Genomic DNA, 20,181 nt, shown 5'->3' on the forward strand with positions numbered 1-20,181 from the left:
CCTCTCATTAGATTATAAACTCCTTAATGGCAGAGATTTTGTTCTGTGTGGTGTCCCCAGTGCCTGGAATGGTTCCTAGCACATGATACGTACTCACTGAATATTTGTGAAGGAAAACATACCCAGTGAAAACAAAAGCATACCCAACAGCAGCTGCGTGGCGCAGTGGACGGGAGCCCAGGCCCGGAGCCCGGATGCCTGACTTTGAATCCCAGCTTTAGCATTTGCTCGTCCACTGCTTTAACCTCTAACGTGGTTTCATCATCTGTAAAATGGGTGTAATAATATCTCCCTCACTGGTGTTGTAAGTTGCTATATAAACATCAGCTGTTATGAATTATGTCACTGGACGGGGTTAGTCCTTGTGCTTTGCGTTAAGAGTTCGTTGGGGGCACTGGCTCTCAGCTGAGGTTTTTTCTTTTTAATAAGTCTAGTTTTATTTTTATTTAAAAAAATTTTTTAACAGCTTTATTGGAGTATAATTGCTTTACAATGGTGTGTTAGTTTCTGCTGTACAACAAAGTGAATCAGTGTATACATATACATATGTCCCCATATCTCCTCCCTCTTGCGTCTCCCTCCCTCCCACCCTCCCTATCCCACCCCTCTAGGTGGTCACAAAGCACCGAGCTGATCTCCCTGTGCTATGCGGCTGCTTCCCACTATCAGCTGAGGTTTTAAAGCTGGTCAGATGCAAGCTTGCTGGCCGTGAGCCACCTTTACCATCACATGGTGACCCCTATCTGGGAGTCAAGGCAATCCAGAAGGATGCCAAAACAAGGATGCAGATGGATTCCTGATGACATTGTTTGAGACCCTGGACCCAGTCAGATCCAGTCAGACCCTGGTCGTTTTGGTTGTGTGAGCCAGTAAACCTCCTCTATGCTTTAAAAAAAAAAAAAAAAAAAAAGACCACGCTTTTCACCAAAGAAGGATCCTGTCTGAAGGCATTCTCCCCTCTGTGAAATGAGATCGACCGATCTCTCCTCCCTCTGCAGCCCCGTGCCTCGGTGCGGTAGCCACCTCCAGCCCTCCCTTGGGGGTTAGGTCCTGGGAGCCTGGCTTTCGGGATGCTCCCAGTGGCAGGGCCCGCCCTTCACTGTGCCCCCAGCTTCTGCGAGCCTCGCTGGAGCCAGGGTCTCTGCAGTCACCTGTCACGTGGAGGCTGGGATCCCTTTCCAAGCCCCGCTCCAGCGGCAGTGCTGTGCACTGGTTGCGGGCACTGACTTCCAGTCGGGCGGGACTTGGTCTGCAGCCCTGCCCCTTACTGGGAGGGCTGGGCCAACTGCTTTCACTTCCCACCTTCCTTTCTTTCCCTCTGGGAAGTGAAGACGCTCATCCCTACTTTGTATGAAGGTTGTGACAATAAAGATGACACGTGTGAAGAAGAAACCTGGACTCTGGGTTTGCTGCCCCTCCCTTCAGTCAGTGACTAGCTGTCCAGCAAATGCTTGTGAGTGGAGGCATTTCCATCTTTCATTAAGAGAAGTGGTTTCTTCCCTACGTCTCGCACAGTTTTACCCTACGTCTCGCCTAGTTTTACTGCCCCGAAGCCCAAAAGATGTGGTGAGAGAGCACGATTCAAGGAGGATGGGGATTATGTTTCCTGCCAGTGAAAAACTCAAACTGGACAGAAATCAAATTTGTCAGAAGAAGAAAGCAGTGGGAAAAGGTGACCTGCTGATGACTGTAGATGTAAGTGAACTTTAGTATGGAGGTGGGGGTCAGAGGTCACTGGCAAAGCCCCTCTCTTGACCCCCTGAGGAGCAATTCTGGAGAAACTGCTGCCTGCTTTATGGACGTCAAAGCACCCAGAAATGGAAGGTCTAGCCATAGGTCCCAGGACCAGGAACACAGAATTAGGAAAAGAAGCCAAGTTTGCTAACATGAGTCAGCTGTTTCAGGGCACACAACTCCAAGGCCAGGCTCTTCTTTCCTTTCATCTTATGGCTTTTCCTTTCTCCGTGGGTGGCACGAACTGTAATTTGGTTTGTTTATGTTTTATCTGATGATTCTCCCTTCTCACTCTTTAGCATCTTTCACGTTTCATGTGATCTTCCTCTAACAGTTCTTACTCAATGTATGAAACACGTTTAAACACATTTAAACAACTTGCATCAAGATCAGCTGTCGTCCCTGTTTAACATGCAAATCCCTGTACTCCCCTAAATCAGACTCTCTGCTGGGGGAGCCTGCTTTGTAGCAAACTTGCCGAGGGATTCTAATGCCCACCGAGGCACACAGCTTGCAGCACTGGAAGGTGCGCCTCCGCCTTCCTCTGGCTGGGAGGTCATTCCTAGGGATCTTTCCTTGTCTCTTTGGCCCACATTGGCTCAAAGGATGGGATCAGCGTCGATCTGAGCAATTCCATGGTTATTCCTTGAAATGAAAGACTAGCTCCTCACATCTTCTTGGCCATGATACGTAAGTCAAATTCAAAATTCAGATTTCCAGCTTTAAACAGAGATCGGGTATGGTTCTCGTCTTCTCGGAACTCCTTCACAAACATTTTAGAACACAACCCCGATGCACAGAAATGTTCAAAAACAGCAGCAGTGTGTGGCCTGCCTTCTTTCCAAGGGCGTGATGGCTTGCAGCAGTTTCTAAAAATAGACCTTTCTGATCCAGGTCACTAAGCAGGAATGGCCTCTGTGTCACTCTGTTTACACAGTTTTACATTCGACACCTTCATAACAAGAATACTGACTTGGTGAGGCCTGAGGGCCCTCCTTGGTCTGTGGGAATTCTTAGTGAGGGCAGCATCCCCACGAGGCCAGCGGTGTTTGGATTCAGGGCCCTTTCAACCTTTGCTTCATGATTCCTCATCCTCTTTCCATCACTGTCTCAAAGTCAGGGGCAGAGGTCAGAAACTCCAAGTCATTCCACGAGATCCTAACGAACAGAAAAACAAGCTCACGTTCAGGAATGTAAGACCCACAGGGTTTTGTTTCATTTAATCTGTCTTGCATTTTTCCTCTTTGCACACTTGTGAGTTTACAAAGCATCATATAGTTGCAAATGTAACTTCGAGACCTTTCAGTAGAATGTTCAGAAAAAGCTTGTCTTTGATTTGTTTTGGAACAGCTCTGCGGTAGTGAGAGGTCTTCTCTTTTTGTACAATAATTCATGGTACCCCTAACCTGTCCCATAATTGCAGATGACATGACTGGTATTATCAATAGAATGAAAATTGCTTGGGATTAACATTCTAAAATTAAGGACATGGGATAAAAGAATGGGGCACTTGACATTGAATATATGTGATGTGATTGAACTGGCCCACTGTGCCTTCATAAGGTTCGTAGTATTAGGTTCTGAAGAAGTGAATTGATTTGCATCAAATGCAGAATGTTATCTCTAGGAATCAATTTTGATTTACGAGTTAGCTTGCCAGCACTAAAGAAATGATTCTTGTAAGCTCTCACCTCTTAGCTTTGGGTGTTCTAAGCATTTCATTATCTCATTTAATTCTTACAACAACTCCATGAAATAGGTATTATTATTACTCTATTTTACAGATGAGGAAACAGACTTTTTAATAGGGTAGCCTGGCCAAGGGGACACATCTATTAAGTGTGGATTTGAACTCCGATCTATCTTACACACAAAAAGCCCAGGCTTTTGAGTCAGATGAGCTGGTGTGGTTGCTCAAACCAGTGTGGGTTCTTCGGCCCCTGGGCAACACAGTTGGGTTCCGTCAGTGCTTTCATTTGTTTTGCTTTAAAGATAGTACTCACTGGTGCCTTTTGTTTTTCCAGCAGTGTTGTCCACATTCCCTTAAATAAATTAACCCCCCCCCATCTTGTCTAACTCATTTGATGGGAGCAAGTCTACATGCCAATAAAAATAGAAATAGGAGAAACAGCGCAGCAAGAAGGGAGAAGTGACAGAGGGTTTTATGGTTATTAAGATATGAATACAGGCTCATCATTTTCTATTCTCCCCCAAACAAGACAAAAGAGCCCCACAACTTGATTCCAATCACAGTTCGTTCTATAATTTTTAAATGGTGGAAATACGTGATTAATATTGAGATGCTGGAACATCCATTGTTTTATAAGAGAATGTTTGAGATTTTATCACTTCTCTCCCAAATAGTAGATGCTTGATAAATGATGTTGAATTTAAGTCCTAGACTTATGAGTACTCACCCAAAGCCCTAGAAGACCCTTTGTCCATGGCAGGATGGACTAATCCAACTTCTGAAGAAGATGCCGTTTGTGTTTGTGGTCTGTTCTGGCCAGCACCCGAATGAAACCCCCGGGCTTCTCCGCATCTCAGTACCTCTCAGCGCTCTCTGCACACCCTACCCCATCTCTCTCAAATCTCTCCTTTCCTAGGAATTGTTCCTCCACACCTGCCTCTTTCCTGGTTCCTCATTCAAACTCACCTTTCCATTTCCTGTTCCCTCAGAACCTTGCTGGAGGATGACTTGCTTGCAAATCTCCAAAGACATGGGCAACAATAGTTGAAGTCCTTTGAGAACAATACAATCTTACACTAATATAAAATGGCAGTAATAAAGCCATTATTCATAGTTTTTAAAGTGATTTTGCAGGTTATCAGTATCTTACCATTAAGGAATGTGTTCCCAGTGGTGCTATCTCTGTGACAAATTGGTTGGAGCTATCTGTGGATAGGGGGTCTTGTCATTAGAAGCCTTCAAGTCATGGACAGAAGGTGACCTCAGCCTCAAAAGGCTGACTTTGGTCATTCAGCCAGTGTGGCTGACACAGACCCCCGGAGGACTCCTCCCGGTGCAGTCAGCAGGGAGCCTTAGTGGCCAGGGATGGGGGACCCTGGGGATGAGGGTTAGAAGATACATCAGCTATCTTGACAGTATAATTAAAATGCTCGTTTCACAATTTTGGAAATCATCCAAAAGGTGTATTGTGATCATTTGAATGTGAATATCCACTTTTGAATGTAGTGCAAAGAAAGTGATAGGTATGTTTGCCCCTTTGTAGCATTGTCTGCAGGACAGGTTTTAACCTGAACTAATTTTTCTCTGCTACTGGTTTCTGAAATATTAACACATGCTTGAAACCCAGCATGTGCAGATTGGGGTTTAGCTCTGTCAGTTGCCCTCAGTTGGCACAGTAATGAGACTGTTAGTGACTGAGATCTATGGGCTGAAGTAGGCAGTGCAATGCAGGGACACTAATAACTTTATCGCCATGTATACCCATGCAATAGTAGGTCCCATGTAGGGTTACCAGATTTAGCATATCAAAAAACAGGATGCTGAGTTATATTTGAATTTGGCAAATAATTTTTTAGTGAAAGGATGTCCCAGATTTTATCTAACAACCCTAGTCACATGACAGCTTAGATACAGGAAAAAAAAATGCAGGTTCTTTATCTAAACTTTTTTATTTTAATTGAAGTATAGTTGATTTACAGTATTGTGCTAGTTTCAGGTATACAGCATAGTGATTCAGTATTTTTGCAGATTATATTCCATTAGAGGTTATTACAAGATGATGGGTATAATTCCCTGTGCTGTACAGTGAATCTTGGTTACTTATCTATTTTATATATAGTAGTTTGTATCTGTTGATCCCATACTCCTAATATGTCCGTCCCCCCTCCTTCTCCCCTTTGGTAACCACAGATTCGTTTTCTGTGTCTCTGAGTCTGTTTCTGTTTTGTATTTGCATTCATTTGTACTATTTTTTAGATTCCACATATAAGTGATATCATATGGTATTTGTCTTTCTCTGTCTGACTTACTTCACTAAGCATGATATTCTCTAGGTCCATCCACATTGCTGCAAATGGCAGAATTTCATTATTTTTTTGTTGCTGAGTAAATATATATATATATATATATATATATGTCACATCATCTTAATCCAGTCATCTGTTGATAGGCACTTGTGTTGCTTCCATGTTTCCATGTCTTGGCTATTGTAAATAGTGCTGCTATGAACATTGGGGTACGTGTATCTTTTTGAATTAGTGTTTTCATTTTTTCCGGACATATACCCAGGAGTGGGATTGCTGGATCATATGGTAGTTCTGTTTTTAGTTTTTTAAGGAACCTCCATACTGTTTTCCATAGTGACTGCACCAAATTACATTCCCACCAACTGTGCACGAATGTTCCCTTTTATTCTGCCAAAACTTAATCTGGTCTTCCTCACAAACTCACACTTGCCGGTTAGCAAGGAAACAAAACAATAAATTTCAGTCCTAGCCAAGTAAAAAGCTAGCCTGGTCTAATCTTTTGAATAGTCAGTCCATTGAGGTAATACTCAGTCTCTAATATAAAATGCACCCTCTCCCAGATGTAATCTTCTGTCTTCACTGTCCAACTGCTTTGCCAAAATACTGTCTGGGGGGTTGGGCAGTGGTGAGTACAGGTCTTTGGACGCACTATCCCCTGGTCCCTAGGCTCTGCCTTGGTCTTCCTTGTCACTGCTGGCCTCTACCACTGAATTCTGCAGCTAGTGCCTCCATGGTCAGCGTTGGCCTGGGCAGTGCCCCTGGGGATCCCTGGCAACCTCCCACTGGCAGACTCGGCCCTTGCTCAGCTCCCATTAGCTTCAGACACCTTAGCGTCTACCAAGTTCTCCATCCCAACAACCCCTGATCCAGGGGTCCACCCCAGGATCATCTCAGCCATCATAGCTGCCTCATTCCACGTGTACTGGTTGGCATCCGATGTCTATCTAAATGGAGCTGAGCCAGGCCCTCCTCACAGTGACCTCCTGGAGTCTCCAGCAGAGCAATGGAGCCAAGATTCGCTGACACCCTGGACATTCCCCTCACTTTCCTTGCATGCTTGCCCTGTTCTCCCTGAGGCCAGAGAGGTGAAACCAGAACTTGGTTCTGACAGTGTGACTTGCCACCAGTCTCTCCATCATTCCCACAATACCCTGGAATGGCAAGGGTATTTCTTACTCTGCTATTTCTTACTCTGCTCTAAGCTTCCCTTCTTCTGTAACTGCAAGTCTCCTGTCTTAGGTAGGAAAACACTAATTCTAAAAGATACACACCCCCCAGTGTTTATAATGGCACTGTTTATGATAGCCAAGACGTGGAAGCAACCCCGGTGCCCATCAACAGACGACTGGATTAAGGTGATGTGACATGTATATATATTATTACTCAACTACTTTGTACTATAGGAAATCTTTGGTAATTGAAGTCCTCAAGGCTTAACCCTGAGTGGATCACAGCGGTTCTCAAAAGTGTGTTCACTGACCAGGCCCTCCCATGAAATGCAGATTCTGGGGCCTTCCTCTAGACCTACTGTATCAGAAACCCTAGGGTTTTGGCTGAGTAATTGACGGTTTATCAAGCTTTCCAGGTGGTTCTGATGCACCCTAAAGCACCACAGCTTTAAAGATTTCAGCAGATTATCTCTTTCCCTCTCTTATGGTTTCCAAGCCCTAAAGTCTTATTAAACAGACCAAATACTCCCCCTCAATCTAGTTGATTGATTAATGTGCTATATAAACTTGAAACATTTTATGGTTAAGAAAAGGAATTTGCAAAAGGAAGGAAATTCTGACACATGCTGCAGCACTGAGGAGTCTTGCGGATGTTACGCTAGGTGAAATAAGCCAGTTACAAAAAGACAGATACTGGGCTCCCCTGGTGGCGCAGTGGTTAGGAATCCGCCTGCCAATGCAGGGGACACGGGTTTGAGCCCTGGTCAGGGAAGATCCCACATGCCGCGGGGCCACTAAGCCCGTGTGCCACAACTCCTGAGCCTGTGCTCTAGACCCCACGAGCCACAACTACTGAGCCCGTGAGCCACAACTACTGAAGCCCGCATGCCTAAAGCCCGTGCTCCGCAACAGGAGAAGCCACTGCAATGAGAAGCCCGCACACCGCAACGAAGAGTAGCCCCGACTCGCCACAACTAGAGAAAGCCCGAGCGCATCAACGAAGATCCAATGCAGCCAAAAATTAATTAATTAATTAATTAAAAAAAAAAGACAATTACTGTATGATTCCATTTACATGAGTTACCTAGAGTAGTCAAACTCAGAAATAAGAAAAATAGAATGGTGGTTGCCAGGACCTGGGGGAGGGGGGCGGGGAGTTACTGTTTTATGGGTGCAGAGTTTCAGTTTTGTAAGGTGAAAGGAGTTCTGGACATGGTTGGTGGTGTTGGTTGCACAACACCGTGATTGCACTTAAAACCACTGAAGGGTACATTAAAAATGGTTAAGATGGTTAAATTTTATGTTATATGTATTTTACCACAATTAAAAAATTTTTTAATAAAATTAGAAAAAAAATTTGGTGACCAAAGCAAAGATTAAAGTTGTGAGTTAAAAATGACTTAAGATCTTAAGCAACAGGTATTGATTTGAGGAAAGGTCGCATACCTGACTCGGCTGGTTTTCCATGGACCGCGATCCTGGGCATTAGAGTTCAGATCTAAATTTTGAAACAGGTGCTCCTCATAAATTTGGGTATTTCACCAGATGTTAGTTGAGTTTCTGAGCTACCTGAAGTAGGAGAAGCTGATTCAATAGCTCTGACTCTAGAGTTCAAATAGGATAGGTGGTCTCACTGCGGCCACTGAGGTAAAAGGTAATATATGTACTTGGAATTTTTGCCTATATCAGACTAAAAAGCTTTGGGCGTGAATGAACTCCTAGTGGCTTATATCATTCTACATGAGAAGTATTGGTAAGCTTCTCCCCATTTGTTGAAAGGATGAGCCACCGGGAGAGCTCTGTCTCTTGATTTGAATCGTCGACCATCTAGCTCCCTTTATTGTCATTTGGCATGAGGTGAATGAGCCCATCTTCCCTAGAGGCAGCAACACGGGGGTGGTGTTGGCAGACAGTGGGGCTTTTAATTCCTCTCTCCACCTCCCAATAATATGCATTAGTTGCCCACCCAATAAAATAATATTCTTTGCTATAAACAATTGTTGTTTTCTCAATCTTGTTAAAGAATGAATGAAGGCATCTTTAGAAAATCGCTCTGGTCTAAGTGAAAACAGTGAACTTACTATGCGGAGCACAGCTTCAAGACAAGTGCCCTGTAACTCCTGCACTATCCCCTTGCCACCAGGGAGCCCCTCTTAGAGCAAATTTTGTAGCCACCACTATTCTAATCCCATTTTCGTGCTACACAAATTTCCTGGGACAGAGAAAAGTCTTGAAACATCCAAATCTGCCTCTTGTCTCAGAACCATATTCATACAACACAATGTTCTCATAAGCCCCAGGAAATTAGTTTAGGTAAATAAAGATAAATAAGATCTATGCTAAATATATATATTTATTTATATATTACCATTGTGTTCATTAAGTTATTTTATTTTAACAGAGGAAGATTTGTTTATCAAATTTGTGAGTAATACAACAGCACAAAGGAAGGACCGATTATGAAATTATAATGTCATTTTTTTTCTTTTTTTTTTTTGCGGTACACGGGCCTCTCACTGTTGTGGCCTCTCCCGCTGTGGAGCACAGGCTCCGGACGCGCAGGCTCAGTGGCCATGGCTCACGGGCCCAGCCGCTCCGCGGCATGTGGGATCTTCCCGGACCGGGGCACGAACCCGTGTTCCCTGCATCGGCAGGCAGACTCTCAACCACTGCGCCACCAGGGAAGCCCCATTTTTTTCTTTCTTAAATGAGATGTTAGCATGACTTGCTCTCAGCAAGCCCAAGGTGGCTTCTAGTGACCACAGATGACTTTCTGGGTGTTCATGAACCATCAAATTAATCTCCTACAGATTTCTTTTTTCTAGAGGTCTATACGAAATTCACCTGTCCACTGTTTCTAGAATCTATTGCCATCTACTCCTCCACTTTAAAAAAATCATGATTTTTTTCAGACTCTCATATTTTCCACTATTTCTTGACTATTGTTCACCCAGAATGGTTCCAGCATCATATCTTCAAATTGTTTCAATATCCTGGGAAGTTAATTTGTTGGGCCTCGTAATCAGGTTTGTTTTAAACGTCTCATCATCATCATCATGATAACTAACATTTATTGACTTTTTTTATGTGTCAGACAATTGAGTCTCTTTTTTTAATATAGTTGAATTACAATGTTGTGTTAGTTTCAGGTGTACAGCAAAGTGATTCATATATTTTTTTAATTTTTTTACATCTTTATTGGAGTATAATTGCTTTACAAAGGTGTGTTAGTTTCTGCTTTATAACAAAGTGAATCAGTTATACATATACATATGTCCCCATATCTCCTCCCTCTTGCGTCTCCCTCCCTCCCAGATATATTTTTATATATATGTGTTAAATTTATATATATATATATACATATATATATTCTCATTAAGTTGTTTAAAAAATAAAAGTACCTAGAAAATAAAGGTCAGCTTTCAAACCACCACCACCAATCCTTATAAAGTGAAGCATGAACTCCTAGTCAGATGCTAAATTCAATAAGGTTCATTATGTTCCTGGTTAAGAACTGAAATTTATCATATTCTTGTGGAAGAGTTAAGAAAACACACCATTTGGTAATTTTATGGGTAGGCCGTGTGGTCCAGTGGAAAAGTACCTGGGCTTTGTAATAGCCCTTTCTTTGAACCTAAACGTTGTACAAGTTGGCTGTGTGGATCCAGCTGCATACCTACCACGGTCAGGTTTTCTTTAGCTGTACGGTTGGAATACATTTTATCTAAATTTGTATCTCAGAGGGGTTTTGTGATGCTTGAATGAGATACTCTATGCAGAGTGACAAGTACATAGTTGGCCTATATTATTCGCACAGGAAATGATAGTTTTCGGAAAGCGAAGGTGCATGTAAGTCAGAAGCATCAGAACTTGAAAAGCACTGGGCTAGTATGTGGCTCCATCGTGGGGCTGGGTCTACCGGGACTCTTTTTTGGTTGTACCTTTATTTGTTTAAACCCAGTTTTATTTCTTTCAGACCTGAAGCAACTACATCTGGTATCAATTTCTTGTGATTAAGATTTGAACTAGGCAACAGCAGGCAAAGCTAATTGATGATGGAGGTCAAAAGTCAGGGCAGGGAGTCTGGAATAGGCTGGAAAAGTCTGGAAGAAGCCTCACGCGGATGCTGGACATAGCCTATATCATTTTTGCTGTTTACATAAGCGCACCTGATACACTCTGTGTATGTTACATCAATAAAAAATTTAAAATGATCGAAACTAGGTGTACATAAGGATCTGAAGGTCAACATATACCAAATCCACTATTAAAGCTAGTCGACTCAGTGAATTTGATAAAGTTCTTGATTGAACTTTTAAAACAGAATTTGAAAACTACATCTCACAAGTATTTAGCCTGCAGACATTTGTTTGATCTAGAAGCATTTGGCCTGCAAATATTTGTTTAATCCTCACTAAAAATGTGGGAGTTTGACACAAGAATCTGGCTTCTGGAAAAATCAGACGATATGACAGCAGTGGGTTGGAGCCGGGTATACCCACATCAGGTGAGGTGTACCCCCTCCCGTTTACTTTGGGGCGCCGGTGCTTCCTATGATCTGACACCTGCCACTCTGCCCATTGACCCTGCCTGCCTGGCCCAGTTGGCATTTGAGTTTCCCAGCCCGGTAGCTCAAACACTGATTGCCCAGTTATCTTTTTTCATCTCCAACCAGTTGTCCAGACTGAGTCTTTTCCAGTAGAGGGATGGTTGGCCATTTCCAACACTAACCTGGGGCAGGAAATCGCTGTGTCTTACCCGCTTTGATCTCTCCAGTACCCACCGTAGCAAAAGCACTCATGAAATGTTTGCTGACTGGGTGAAACTTCCACATAATGGGCTGACTGCCTGTCTGTGTGGGTCTCCTGTCACATTTCTTTCCAAGGAACGTGTGTTTGCTAGCCCCACTATGATTCAAACTGCCTTTTTCAACTCTAGACACGATGGAGGGTTAGGAAAGCAAAAGGAAGAATGTTCTCCACACTGTCCGTTTAAATTATGATTTGAAGCAGGTTTTATTATACCAAATTATCATCAGGCTAATTGCTTGACAACCTCTCTCGTTACTGCTGGCTGGCGCCATTCAACTGATCTACTCAGCTGATATGTGGCTGGGGGCTGTGTGGCATATTCTCCCTAAGGAAACGTCTGCCAGCTGGAAAAATACCTCCACACTGTACATGCCATACACAACCCATTTCTAAGTCACAGCAGATCTGGCATGGACAGTAGTGTTTAAGGGCGTATTCTTTGCGGAACTTCCCTGGTGGTCCAGTGGGCTCCCTGGTCAGGGAACTAAGATCCTACATGCCTCGGGGCAACTAAGCCCGCAGACTGCAACTACTGAGCCTGCACACAACTGGAGAGAAGCCCTCACCTGCAACTAAGACCCGACGCAACCAAAAATGAATAAATTTTTTTTTTTTAAAAAGCGTATTTTTTGAAATCGGACTGCCCAGGTTCAAATCCTGTTACCACCACTTGCTAGTTTTGTGATCTCTGGCAAGTTTTTAATCTCTCTGTGCCTGAGATTCTTCACCTGTGAAGTCGGTGTAATAATAGTAGCTCCCTAGTTGAGCTGTTGGAAGAGTTAAAATATGTAAAGTACTTGGTATCCTCCCTGACACAGAGTAAGCACCTGCTAAGAAACTAAATACAAATATAAGTCTATAAATGTCACTGGTATTTGTTGTTACTGGCACACCTTACTCATTTTTTATATCAGCTGTGTAGTTTTCCTAGAGATTGAAATGAGGCATTAAGGATACTGTAATTTGTGTTCCGCAATGCTCCTTCTCCAGAGTTTTTTTTTTCATCCCCGAGGGTAAAAAGTGAACCCAAACATAATTCCTCTACCTGTTATTCTTAGTACTAAATGGTAACTTGGGGTTCCCCACTGGGGATGTTGGGACTTTGAAGGGATGACTGAACCCCGTGCCTTTATTTGCCACCTTCTGGCCACTAACATTCTTCTGAAGAAATAAATCCCTTGGTTTCCCCAAAGAATTAGAGAATGTAAAGAGAGAAAAAGAACAAGAGTGATGTGATTACTTTAGGCCTGTTGGTCTCTGTGGTCAGGGACGGCATAATACGAGCAGAATTAAACTGAAGAACTGTGACTGTCGTCAGCAATGTTAGCAATGAGAAAATATCATGCTTTCAGATGTATCATAAATGCTTTATGTCCTGCAATGATTATACAGGAAAGGTATTGTGTAATAATACTTTGGACTTAACTGACATCTTTTATGACACTCAGAGGACTACAGGCATTACTTATCAACCTTGATGTCAACGTGTGCTCAGACTGGGATTAAAAAAATGTTCCCTTGAGTACAAAGTGAGCGTGGCTCAACTGCTCTGTCTCCACTTTCCTTGGAGTGTCCTCAAGGATCTGACTCCTTTAGACACACTTGGAGTTCTCTACCAAATACAATTTCCCATGAAATTGAAGGAAAATGGACTAGAAAAGAGAACCTGAGCTTATTGTTTTGCTCTAGGCTCACTGCCCAGTTTTCTTTCAGCCTGGAACCTCTATGTGGGAATTTGCAGAGTTGGGCTAAACTACTGAACCCACATGTTTGTTTATCATCACCTCGGTCATTATCACTATCCTTGCCGGTGTGATCTTTTGTACAATACCTCTTATTTTTGATGACACAGTATGATTTCTAAAAGTGAGATGCGTAGGGTACAGGTCTACCTGAATCATTTACATGATTTTATAAAGTTTAATTTATTTATTGAGCATCTAATATATGGCCAGTCATTGCTCTAGGTGCTTGGGACTCAGCCATGGTCTGAAACATCTCTGTCCTCATGGAGTCGACATCCTTGTGAGGAGAGGAAATGAATAATGAACGTAATACATATGTAAGTTATCCAGTATGTTAGAAGGTGGTGAGTGCTCTATGGAAAGAAAGTAGATCAGAGGCCAAGAGGCTGTTTCCATCTCCTCCATTCATAAAATTCTTTTTTTTTTTTTTTTGCGGCACGCGGGCCTCTCCCTGTTGTGGCCTCTCCTGTTGCGGAGCACAGGCTCCGGACGCGCAGGCTCAGCGGCCATGGCTCACGGGCCCAGCCTCTCCGCGGCATGTGGGATCTTCCCGGTCCTGGGCACGAACCCGTGTCCCCTGCATCGGCAGGCAGACTCTCAACCACTGTGCCACCAGGGAAGCCCCATAAAATTCTTTTAATTCCTCCTGGGAGTATTGAGGACAAACTTTTTTGTTGGGGGGATATGGGAAGTGCCTATATTATTTATTTATTTATTTTTATTGAAGTGTAGTTGATTTACAATGTTGTGTTAATTTCTGCTGTACAGCAAAGTGATTCAGTTATACGTATGTATACAGTCTTTTTTTTAAATATAAATTTATCTATTTATTTTTGGCTGCATTGAGTCTTCATTGCTGCGCGCGGGCTTTCTCCAGTTGCGGCGAGCGGGGGCTACTCTTCGTTGCGGTGCACGGGCGTCTCATTGCGGTGGCTTCTCTTGTTGCGGAGCACGGGCTCCAGGCACGCGGGCTTCAGTAGTTGTGGCACTTGGGCTCAGTAGTTGTGGCTCGCGGGCTCAGTAGTTGTGGCTCGCGGGCTCAGTAGTTGTGGCACACGGGCTTAGTCGCTCCACAGCATGTGGGATCTTCCCGGACCAGGGCTCGAGCCCGTGTCCCCTGCATTGGCAGGTGGATTCTTAACCACTGCGCCACCAGGGAAGTCCGTATACATTCTTTTTTAAAATTCTCTTCCATTATGGATTATCACAGGATATTGAGGACAAACTTTTAATTTTAAAAAACATACTCTGTGAAAGTACTTCGAGCTTCTGGAGTGTGCCATAAAAATACAGGCAAGTAAGTGCCCTACAGCAGCGGTCCCCAACCTTTTTGGCACCAGGGACTGGTTTTGTGGAAGACAATTTTTCCACGGACCAGGGTGGTGGTCGTGGGCAGGATGGTTCAGGCACTAATGCGGGCGAGGGGGAGCGATGGGGAGCGCCAGACTTCGCCGCTCGCCCTCCACTCACCTCCTGCTGTGGGACCCGGTTAGGAACTGTGCTGGGGGTTGGGGACCCCTGCTCTACAGGCATCCAAGTCTACCTTACACAGTGGACGTGTAACTTACAACTGCTGGAGAACAGTGTAACTGTTATGCACAGACACAAAGAAATTGAAAGTAAGTAAGGGAACCACATTTTCTTCATTATTTAGTGAGGCTTTCCCTCCATAGACCCCCATCTCTAACCACAAACAAGCACCCTACGAGGACATGTGCAAATCATTAAGGACAAATACCGTGGAAGTCTGGTGTTCTGAAATCAAGGCCATCTATCTTGGTCTGCAGTTTATCAACAGAGTAAAATAAAACTCTCCTGCCTGTGGGTGTTTAAAAGGTGATCAGAAGGAAGCAGGATGTGCCTGCGTAGATGCGCTACTAGCTTTTAGAGAAAAGCAAAAAGAAAAACTCCACGTTTCTTCAAAAGCTCATCCAGTATATTCTTTTTTTTCTCTTCACCACAGATATTAGTACTGGGAAGAAACTTAGTGATGTTCTAGATTAGTGAGGACTTGAGCCCAGAGACTATAAGTGACTCGTTCACAGTCACTTAGCAGGTCAGTGGCAGAATCAGAAGGAAGCCTGGCCCACCACCTCCTGGGCCAGCGCTGTGGGTTCCACAGCTCTGCTTCCAGATTAGATCATCAGTGCTTCTTCAAACATGGATTGACTAACCGTCTACAGCTGATGGCCAAAGAAGCTAGGAGGTAATAAACAAGAAATCTAAGGTGTCAGTGAAAGTGTTCCAGATTCTTAGTAGAAATCTGAAGTAGAGTGAGCAGGAAATAGAAGATGGGGCTGAGGGCAGGGTTTGGGGGGCAGCATGGCAAGGAGAGTCTCTCTTCCACATGAAGGGGTTGCGGGGTGCTGCACATTCCAGTTTGAAGAACTTTCCATGCGCCAAGGTAACCATTGCTGACTCTGAAGGGCAGTGCTTCCAGACTTCAGGACCCAGGCTTCACTGTCCTTCTGCCCATGCGTGGCCACTGCACTACCAAAGGGTGATGGGGACACGCCGTGGGATGTCACTTGAGGTCCCGGTGAAGGTGGCAGAGTGACTGTGCTGATACCACCACTATGAGGTAACAGTTGAGGTCTTCCCCTGGGCTGGGCACTGTGCTAAGTGCTTTGCTTACGTCATCATGTTCTGTCCTCACACCAGATAGGTTCTGTTATTAGTCCCATTTCAGAGGAGAGAAAACTGAGGCTTGGAGAAATTTAGTTATCAGCTCAGGGTCACAAAGCTAGTGAATGCCAAAGTCAGAATTCAAATTGTCCTTCGTAGAGGGCAGTGGTTCAAAGCATGAGCTCTGGGGTCAGATTGCCAGCTTGGGAATCCCCCCTCCGATGCTCGCTAGCTGTGAGGTGTTCAACACATTCCTCAGCCTCCCCAAGCCTCCCTTTCCTCAGCTCTAAAGTTGTAACAATAATTATAGTATTTACCTTATAGAATTGTGGCGATTAGAGAATGTAACATAGTAACTGCGTATTGACACATAGTTAATTAGTATTTGTATAGTAGATAACTAGTTCAGCTACAGGTTGGATCACATGAACTTGCTATTGTAGTCGACCAAATATGGTCAAATATTGACCATTTTATGTGGTTCAATCTAATACTACATAGGCATTCACTCTTTGTAAACATAACAATGACTTTCTTATTCATCTCATAATTTGTGAAAGGACAGGTGATTTGATGGCTTCAATACAATTTTTTTTCTATACCTGCCTGCTCATTTTAGTTTCTCTGAAGAACCACATAAAGATATCTTTTATTCTAATGTAACATAGCACCCATGAGAACATACACAGTGATATAGTTCCTGGAGCCACTAATCCCTTGAGGATGTTGTCATAGGGAGCTCGGATGGGAGTAGATATAAAGCGAGCTTAGATTGCACAGAGCTGGACTAGGAAATGACTGGTGAAATGAAGAGGGGGTAGACGCCTGGCTCCTTTAAACCGGTGGTCATGTCCCGCTGGTTGAAGGAATGGCATTCCCATACTAGATGGCTGGTTGTGATAACCAGATATCAAGCAGAACCATTTGTCACTGTGCACTGTGGAAACCAGCTTCTGGTCAGCGGCAGGAGGTTGTTAAATCTGACACATTCAAAATGAATTTTGTGGCCCGGCTGCCCTTGAACTCTGGTTTGGTGGGAGTAGCCTGTGATGGAAGGACACGCAACTCACTTGTGGTGTGTGGGAAGGCGATAGGGTGGGAGAGGAAAACACAAAGCTGGGACAAGAATTTTGCCTTCCTCAAGGAAAGAAGGCTACTTCTGATAGAATGCATCCAGGGTGCGAGATCCAGTGGAGGTTCCTCTTTTGAAAGAGGGTTCTCTGCCCCCCACCCCCGACCACCACTGTTCCTATCCCACACTTGCCTCAATCGTGTTTCCTTAGATTTCATATTATAGGCATAGAGATAGCTCTGGAATTCAAAGGGAGCATTCTGGAGAGACAGCGTTGCTAGTCAACACAGGGACAATCTCTAAATACAATTAGTTTCACCTTTGAAATGTACTAACATCCTCAAGGATGCTTCAGACTTTCTTGGTGTCTGGAGTGGAAATTACTACTGTGTTTAGAGTATAATGCCCCCTGTGATGTCAGAATTTTGCAGTGTGTGTGTGTGTGTGTGTGTGTATGTGTGTGTGTACGTGCTCCCTTTCCTTCTTTCCACATCTTAAAAAATTAATCTGGAAGTTTTTTAAAGCTTCTATAGCGAGGAGGTTTACAGATTATGCGTGGATCCCGTGATCTGTCTTTTCCCACCGTGGCAGCCGTAAACTAATGAAAATGCATTCGCATACCCACGAATTGAGACACACTTGGAATTGCTTTCTTTCTGTGTGCCCTATTGCTTTTCTCTCTGTGTGTGTGTCTGTGGTTACTGTTAAGCTGACCCCTACAGTCTGGGGCAAATACCAAAACTTGAAGAAAGCACTGCTTCTCCATACAGCTGCAAAGGCCTGCCGTTTCAGAGGCTCAGATGATAGTTGTAAGTGAAATTCCTTTAACACAGTCGCAGTTCAGAAAACCTGTCAGGATTCCATGCGCAAAGGTGAGCTGCCTGGCACTCCACTGGGCTGAATTTTCAAATGCAGTGTCTTGTTGTTGTTTTGTTCTGTTTTTTTACAAGCACTACTTTTATAAATTTTTGTGTCTGGGGGTGGTTATAATATTGAACGTGATCGCTGGAAACAATGACTGTAGAAAGTTTGTCCTTTTTGAGTCTCCCTCCCCTCCTCCTAGTTTCTGTGAGAAACTGTTGCTTGCAAAAACCATAGCTAATTAAAAATTGAACTTATTCAGCTGCACAGAAGCCCTAGTGGGGACCAGCAAGGGGAGGGAGGAATAGCAGGCAGGGGAGCCCCATGAGTGAAGCTGCCAGCGCCATTCATTCTGTTGTCCTTCGCTTCGATTTAACCGTCATCACGGTGCATCGAGTTTTTGTGAGTCAAAGGACCCTAGAGCGACCTTTGGCAGGAGAGGGCTTACCCGTTGCCACGGGCTCTGCTTGCAACAGGCTGACGAGCAGCTTCTGCAGAGCGCACGGGGCTGCGTGCCCACGGCCACTCTCGGGTTCTGGCCGCGTGTACTTCCCCTTCCATCAGGGGGCCCGCTGCTGTCAGGCCGGCCGGCCGGCGATTGGTTGGGAGGAGGGCAGTAATCCGAACTGCCTTTTGTACTTGGCTAATCAGGGCAGCCGTCTGACTGCAGGTTCGGAGCGGAGGTGCCTGGGTGGTGTCTGACACCTGTGTCTTAGCCCTCGCCTTCCGGGGCTGCTTCCCGGGGATTCTTTCCGGGCCGGAATCGTGCCTCTGTGCCACCTGCCCCAAGCCACTGAGGCCCCTCGGCGGCCGGCTCGGCCCAGTGTCATGCTGGACAGAGTCGTCCAACAGATAGCTGAGGTCAGTGGAAATGCCGGCTTAGACTTCCTTAAGGTAAGTCCTTTTGAAACAGGTATTTCTCGACGTGATTTCTATGTATACCTCGACAGAAATGCCAGTATCAGGAAGGTAAGCTAAAGAGAGGCGAGGAAGTTGTTTCAGTTTAGGCCTTTATGATGAAATTCCTAAGTGATTCGGCTGTCAGATGTGCCGGCAAAATGACACCAAGGCAGAAATAAAGATGTAAGTGGAGAGAGGGGTACTTGACAAATCACTGTGCACTCCTGCCTATTTGATGAGAAGCTCGAGTGATGAAAAGAAACTTTTCATCGAGGCCAACAAATATATATGTTGGGCCATAGGCTCCTTCCAACCGTGGATTTACTCATTCTAATTACTGCTTATTTTTAAAGCTATCTTTAACCTTTTTCTCTTGTGATGGGAAAGCAGTTTTTCTTTTTAAGGTTTGCTCAGCAAGGGGGAGTCAGCAGCAGGGGTTTGACTGTACTGCTCGGCTCGCTTTTCTCCACCCTTATGTTCCAGAGAAAGTCAGATCCTAGAGGGAAGCACCTATTGGAGCAACAGTGAGACTCTTAGGAATATTAAGCCATGATTCCGGTTAAGCTTAAGCTCTACTCTGATTTCATTTTATGTGCTTTTAAGTGGATTGACGAATACTTCGGGGACCTCCTGTTGGATTGCTGTGAGCATACTTTCATTCTAGGGTTCAGGAATCCAAGGTTGGTAGAAAGACTAGTGGTTCAGACTAATGCTTACACTCTTGCCTGTTTGTCGTGACAGGGAGGAAACGATTTTTATTTTTTTAATGAAAACTTTCTCTAAATGGGTTAAGGTCCATTTCTAAATCCAAAGACGTTCTGAGACTACTTTTCCCACCATATTCCAAAGATAGTAGGAAGGTGTTCCCCAATTCTGAATGATTCTATTTAAGTAGTAAACAGTAATAGGACAGAGATGGTGAAAAACAGGGATAAGCATTCAGAAACCACATGCTCGCGATCTATGTTAAGCATCCTGAAGTATGTTTTTTTCTTCCATTATTTATAGCCAGTTGGAAATCTCCATCTTTCTCAGCTGTGAATTAACTCTTCTTTATAAAGACATTTTCCTGTAATAAGATCAACGTATTAATACTAAATATAAATAGTAAAAATGACTGCTCTGATGAATAGAAGCATCAGAAATGACATTGCCCATGGGCTGAAATGTGATCATCACACAAGTCTACAGAAATCATTTAAAATATAATGTGTGTGCAAATAGTACAGATGGCTGGCGATCATTGAAAAATTAGATCCGTTGGTAGG

General features: G+C 44.0%; 1 protein-coding gene across 4 annotated transcripts in view; it reads left to right on the forward strand.

Annotated features, from left to right (window-relative positions):
* The window catches only part of SHROOM3 (shroom family member 3), a 197,439-nt gene that overhangs the window by 11,155 nt on the left and 166,103 nt on the right, over nt 1-20,181 (forward strand). Inside the window, exon 1 of one of the 4 annotated variants that reach the window (XM_030877919.2) lies at nt 18,760-18,907. The exons of the other annotated variants lie outside the window; for them this stretch is intronic. The gene's annotated coding sequence lies outside the window, so the exon portion shown is untranslated. Of the gene's footprint in view, nt 1-18,759; nt 18,908-20,181 lie in introns of those variants that run through there. 4 annotated transcript variants of the gene reach the window in all.

The sequence above is a fragment of the Globicephala melas genome, chromosome 5 (assembly GCF_963455315.2).
Source record: "Globicephala melas chromosome 5, mGloMel1.2, whole genome shotgun sequence".
In the NCBI taxonomy this organism is placed as follows: domain Eukaryota; kingdom Metazoa; phylum Chordata; class Mammalia; order Artiodactyla; family Delphinidae; genus Globicephala; species Globicephala melas.